The 7,047-nt window shown below is 42.1% G+C and overlaps 1 long non-coding RNA gene across 1 annotated transcript; it reads right to left on the bottom strand.

Annotated features, from left to right (window-relative positions):
• Positions 1-546: 546 nt before the first annotated feature.
• LOC136624701 (uncharacterized) lies at positions 547-4,236 on the bottom strand. The gene is made up of 2 exons (XR_010792386.1): positions 4,162-4,236; positions 547-764 (listed from the first exon to the last, which is right to left on the bottom strand). It is a non-coding gene; the product is annotated as an uncharacterized lncRNA (long non-coding RNA).
• Positions 4,237-7,047: the final 2,811 nt, after the last annotated feature.

A 7,047-nucleotide genomic window follows, 5' to 3' on the forward strand; every position in this document is an offset into this window, starting at 1 on the left:
TACATTTGTTGGGGATGGGGAGGATGCACTAGAAGGTAGGCCAGGGTCTACCGGATGGGTCAGGAAGCTAGCTGTTGAATTCCTCAGGTGCATGGTAAGAGAATATTGATACCAAGATGCCCATGTGTTTTCATATAATGTTTAACGGTCCATAAAGATAGCTGCCAACTTCTCATTGACCTTGAGCTAAAGAAACTTTAGATTTCACGAAGTTGATGCTAACGGAAGTTTTCCTCCAGGAGCGAGCGATTGCCAAGCATACTGATAGAAAGCACTAAGATACTCATTTTGTGTATATGTCTGGGGGTGTCAGGCATGCTTCTGCCCAAGAGAGCTTCCCAGGGCGTTTTGTGTAGGGATATGTTTGTGATGGAGAATATTAGGGTGTAGACCTGAACCCAGAAACGACAGAGCTTTGGGAAGTTCCACCAAATGTGTGGCTCTTCATGATCCTCATATTGACCATGATTGAAATGAATGCTTAAATAATACGTATTGCAAACAGGATTAGACATGGCGTACTGAGCAGAAAAAGACAGACCAGCATTTCAGTTAAGCATGCTTTAATGTATTATTGGCATAACTAATAATAATTATGCTCTTTACAGTTATGAAGCATTGTATTATATTAATGGTTTTATCCATGAAGAAGACCTCCAAGAAGACCTTCAACAGTGTGTATTAGAGGCGCAATAATTCTCTTTTCTTTACCATTCTCCCTTTTTTGTACATTTTCTTCGTTTTCTGCTTCTTCCTCTCTTTTCCTGTTAGGAGACAGTGTACAATTAATAAAACATTATGCTAATTGTTCCTACATTGTCAATTAATAATATATTGGTATTTATTTGATTTCTAGTCTGCTGCTGCAGTGATGTGCAGGGATCTCTGTAGGCACTGATCTGGTGACAATAGAGATAAGTACCAAGTGACAGTCACGGGAGATTTAGTAAAGTCCTGTGAGGAAAACTTATAGAGTAGGTCAGGGTTTTAAAGAAAGGGTCTTATTTTGTAGATAGTAATCTCCATTTCTGGAAAACAGCATACTGAATACCGAAACATCCCTTTGGTTATAATTTTAACATGTTATGGCCAACTTTTCTGTGTTCTGTGCCAGAGGTGTAGCGAGGCTTTTCCTCACTGAGACAAAGATTTAGTTCAGCGACCTTCTATACCATTTTTGCCAAACAACCCTAACAAAATGCCAATACACAATGCAGTTGACTTTTTATTTCCTATTAAAGTAGATGTATTTGGCTCCCAGGTTGAAAATGTAGGCACCAAATTACTTTTTTACTGGCTCTATATATATATCTTCTTTCTTCTGCATGGCCGATGGGCTCGGGACGTCGGTGGCACGCTTGGCGCATGTGCAGTGCCATCTCCTTTCTTTTAAACTTCTGCTTTCCCACAGTCCTGTGGCATGGACGCAGTGACAGCTGCATCTGTACCGTGGATCCAGACAGCTTCCATTGGCTTCAATGGAAGCCACGGGAGCCGTCCGTGCGGAAAATCGCACAAAAATGGAGCATGCTGTGGGTGTTTTCCTGCGCGTGCGATCCACCTGTCAGGGAAAAATGACATCCGCAGGTATTTAATTATCTGCGGGTGCCCAATGATTCCCTATGGGCACAGATCGCACACGTGGGAGACCTGCGCGGATTTAATAAATCTATTTTCCCCATGGACATTGGGCCTAAAGACGAGCTCTCTCCATGTTTTTCGGTTTTGCACCGCTTCTTTCAGTTGTGTGATATCCATGCCAGTATCCGCTCTGACAGTATCAGCCATGGTGTCCTTTGGTGCTATAATACATAGCAGTAATACAGCAGCACAGAGCGATGTTACAGTACCAGAAATATGGCAGCACAATTAGATGTAACACCCGCAATGTGTTCCTATATAATTGATGGTAATACAGCAATACAGTTAGATGATAGTATAATAATGACTTCCTTTCTATATTAGCTGCTTACGGGGACTCTCCACACAGTGACTGAACTGTTGCCTCTCATGCAGATACACAGCAACCATCTGTCAATCACTGATGATTATTGTGCCATTTTGCCTAATAGGAGAGCAGACCTGTCCCCACAGAATACTGCACTTGTATAGGACTGCTTAGTCTGGTTAGGGCTCCCACACACTTGCATTTGTGTAACGCTGCGATATCACTGCGTTTTTTTAACGCAATTGTCAATGGGAATTTCTAATATTAAAAACGCATTGCACAAAAATTGCAAAGCACAAACCTGCGATGGGCTTGTAACATTAGAAAGTCCCATTGACAATCGTGTTAAAAAAAACGCAGCGATATTGCAGTGTTAAAAAAACGCAAGTGGGTGTGAGACCTTACAGGCCCGCTTCATAGCGGTTGTACCAACTGTAATACTTATCTCTTGTCAACAGGTTAGGGATAAAGTGTCTAATTGTGTGGGGTCTGATCACTGGCACTGCCCTGGATTTCAAAATGGGGTTCCTGTATAACCCCTCTGAATGAATGGGGGTCAGTCAGGAGCACTGCTGCTCTATACATGTTAATGGGAGTGACGGAGGTGAGCGCTTGTACTTGGCTCTCCAGCAGTCTGAATAAAATGAAAGGAGCAGCTGCATGCATGTTCGACAACCGCTACCTTCATATGGGGGACACAAAATATCTTGTGATTGGTGAATGTCCCAGTAGTTGGACCCTCACCAATAAGACATTTATCCCTGATTATGTTGATTAAGGGTACAAGGTAAACTTTAAACCATACCTGCTGGACAGTCACAGTCCTACAAGTCCCAGCAGGCACTGTCACTGTGGGAATCTCTCAACATTAAAACCATTAGTTTCACCATCCCTCCTTCCATACAGACGGCTTGTTTCCCTCCCCCTTCTTCCCCCTCACCTATAGACAGCTGCTCCAGCCATGGTCACTCCTTAATCACACCCAGTGCATAGTGAGCTGCAAGAAGACTGACCAAATAGGGCACAACTCCACTTTTTGTGTGCTTTTATCCTAATTCAGAGCAGAGGGATGAGAAGTGCTTAATCTCTGCCTACAGTGTGCAGACAGGAGCCCTTCCCCCCTGCGCCCAGGGCACCATGCCCCGCTTGCCCCCCTCCCAGCACTACTGTCTATGCGCAAGTTAGGACCAATGTTCCCTTTTGCTACAAAAGTAAGGACATACTAATTCAATGGAAAATGATGGAGGAAAATAAACAGATAAGCAGTGAGATTGTACTTCAAGCATAAAAAGGGATTCTGTCATCTTGAACACGCTGTCCAAACTGCAGGCAGCATGTTATAGAGCATGAGGAGCTGAGCAGACTGATATATAGGAATGAATATATATATATATATATATATATATATATATATATATATATATATATATTTATTTAGTGATTGATAGCTACCCCTGTATGTGTACTCATACACAGATAATTGTCAATCACTGAGAGCTCCGCCCACTAGACTCTTCAGCTCAGAATGAGCAAAAATATAAATGTGTGAAATGCAAGTTTTATTGAATTTTTCCCCATAAAACTATATATCAGTCTGCTCAGCTCCTCCTGCTCTATAACTTGCTGCCTGCAGTTTGGACAGCATGTTCAAGCTGACAGACTCCCTTTAAGTTTGGCAGAATATTAATGTTGCTCTAATATGCTCACAAGTAAGGTTGCCACCCATTCCATTAACAAATACTGGCCAGGTTAGGCCGGCTTTACACAGGTGTATTATATATAATACGCAGAGAATAGAACCCATTCATTTCAAACCCATATCAGAACCAAAAGTAAATTGGTCAGTGGGAGTCCGACCTCTGAGACCCCGGGAATGACTCTGCTTTATTGCTGCAGATACTTCCAGGTTCTTCCTGCACAGTGCTGCCCCCTCATTACACTGAGCAGGAACTGCAGCATGACCCCTTTACTTAAATGGAGCTCTACTGTCATTCCCAACCTAGGAGCTTTCGGAAGCACATCTGTGCAGGAACAAACAGAGAAGGGGCTACAACATTACACAAGTGTATCTGCCCCTTCATTCCCAGGATCTGTGGGTGTCTCAGCGGTCGGACCGCATGAAGCAGTATGGGATAGCATATCCTAGTCATATACCATCACTGTATGAGATGGGAATGACCCTCTAATACGTTGTATATTATATGAGTACTTACTCTTCCTCACAGATGGAAAGTGAGACTAATCCAAGGAAGAGAACAAGGAGAAGAGACTTCTTCAAGAAAGCCATGTTTTATCTGTAAAAATACATTTAAATTGAAATGTAAAAAAAAACAAAAGAACAACTTACTGTCTAAAATATTTCCCGCTATTCTTAGTTTATCTCCAGTAGTACTGTCAGTGTTAGGGCTCATTTACTCGGGCATATATATTTTTCACTCTCTAAATATGCAATGTACTCACAGACCAAAAATGTTCTATTTCCTACGAATTTTGGCCCTTCTGCAGCATTTTCGCATGCATGTTCACTGCATATTTGCACTGACTCATATACTTCTTTGACCTATTTTGGTGCATAATACACCCCAAAGTACAGCATGCTGCATATTTTTCCACGTGAGTGAAAATCATGGAAAAAAATACAGGTGTATGTAATTATACCTATAAGAATGAGCGCTGAGTAGAAGATTTTAATGTATTTATTTATTCATATTACTTATGTATCTCCAACATATTTTGCTGTACGGCGCTCGTCATCATACACATCAGTCCCGCTCCACATTGAGCTCACAGTCCTATCTCAGACATATATAGGGAGAATATCAAAAATCTAGAACATTTCTCCTGAGAACTCTACATTGTTCTGTTCCTCTGTTGTTCTACTAGGAATTCATGAATACATCGACAACTGGGGGTGAAAGAGGTTTTCTGGGCAAAACACTTTTCATGACTAATCCTAAGGATAAATCAGTAGCAAATCACTGGGGACCCACTGCTCAGGATCCCCAGCGATCACCTGATTACCCAGCCTGCTCTCAGTACAGCAGTCTAGATGTACATCATAGGGGACGGGAGAGCAAGTGCCCTAGCTGGATTCACTCCCTTTTAGCAGTTGGGGCAATGACTCATGTAACTACAATCTGTCATTGTCCAGTTAGTGTTGACAGAGGAATCTGCGTATGGACCCACGTCTTTGACAGTTGGAAAGGTTCTTGTTGTCAATTTTTGCATTAATTTCTAGTAGGAATAACAGAGCAACAGTGCAGTACAGCGTAATAAGGATAGATACTCAGGAATGATATTTGATGGGAATACAAGTATAAACTATAACAACTACATCAGGACAGCTGACAGATCATCTTAATAACATTCTACATGGTTTCTGACCTAATTTTGGAATTGTGCTGAAATAAAGTACAAAATACATAACATAAAAATAAAACATATTTTAAATATAAAGCCACAATACATACCATGTGATTCAGTAAGTACTGAGTGCAGAATACTGCAGGATCGTTGATTTCTTGGGATGAACATGCTGGTTAATATAGCAGCTACTTGGGGGTGGGATCATAAATCCACAATAATGACTACACTGCAGGGAAGAGAACTCTGTTTGTTTTTCTCATCCACTTCTTTGTATTGTGGGTCACATTTTTGACGAACTTTTCCCATGATTTAGAATTGTGAGACATATTTTAATATGTTGAGTCATTTGCAAATACTGTTTGTATTGCTCAATTCCGTCACCCTTTCCTGCTGCAGCTCTTTTTATTTTCTTATTTTTCCTTTTTCTAACATCCCTACTTTAAAAAATCAAAACTTTTTAACTTTTCAGGTAGCATGACTACATAAAGGGTTTCTTTTGCAGAAATTGCATTTTTCAATGCCACCATTTAATGTAGCATATAATATAATGGAAAACATAAAATTTTCTAAGTGGGGTACAATGGAAAAAATGCAACTGCACCATTTTTGGAGGGTTCTGTATTTACAGCATTCTTATCACATTCACCATGAGCAAAAGATGCACTATACCCAGGACAAAGGTTCACCCAAGGAGCAGAACGCGGAATAGAGTTTCATACTATATAATCTAAACAAAAGGGGGACAAGACAACCTCGCCCCGACTACCAGGACAGGAACCGCCCAGCCTAAAAATCAGGTTATTGCCTCAATAAAGTTGTCTCAATGTCTTGTGACTCGGCTACTAACTCTAGCAGCTAAAAGAAGGAAAACACTAATGAATAAATAAAAGCACCACTTATCTTTACAGCAGAACTCCTACAATCACAAACAAATTATTTCCACAAAGACTGAGAAAATAATCAGCAACAACCAGACATAAAAGCAAACTTAAATATTGACCGAGGCAATGCAACTGGACAGACAGCGTTCCACAAACATCAGGGTAAAATCCACGTACGAAACAAAAGAGCAAAATCAGTGAGAATACAAAAACATGTAACAGTGCAGCCAGTTTGTCTACGCATCGAAATCACCATGCCACGACTCTGTTGCAGCCGACAGACCGTGACAGTGCCCCTCCTCTGCGTAAGGGCCACGGGGCATGTAGGACACGGTTTATTAGAATTACAGCAATGAAAAGTCTTAGCAAGTTGATCAGCTTTGAGATTGCCGCCTGGAACTCGCATTCTTTCCTCAGGTCCTTACTTCTGCAAGTGCACCAAATACTGCAAGGAATTCCTTACACGGCGAGAGCCAGTAATTTGACTGACTTCAAACTTCACAAAACTTAACAAAATTAAAGACATGGGCCAGGCATGGCACGTGCGTGAGGCTGCCGAGCTGCAGAGCCGCCACCAGGTTACGGCCATTGTCCTACACGACCATGCCCGGTTGGAGGCTCAGCGGCGCAAGCCAGCGGTTGGTCTGCTCTGTCAGACCCTGCAGCAGTTCGTGGGCCGTGTGCCTCTTATCTCCTAAGCTGAGTAGTTTCAGCACGGCCTGCTGACGCTTGCCCACCGCTGTGCTGCCATGCCGCGTGACACCGACTGCTGGCGACGTGCTGCTGCTGCTGACATCTTGATTGCGAGACAGAGGTTGCGTAGGAGGAGGAGAAGGAGGGTGCTTTAGTGGA

Source organism: Eleutherodactylus coqui, chromosome 4, assembly GCF_035609145.1.
Source record: "Eleutherodactylus coqui strain aEleCoq1 chromosome 4, aEleCoq1.hap1, whole genome shotgun sequence".
Classification (NCBI taxonomy): Eukaryota; Metazoa; Chordata; class Amphibia; order Anura; family Eleutherodactylidae; genus Eleutherodactylus; species Eleutherodactylus coqui.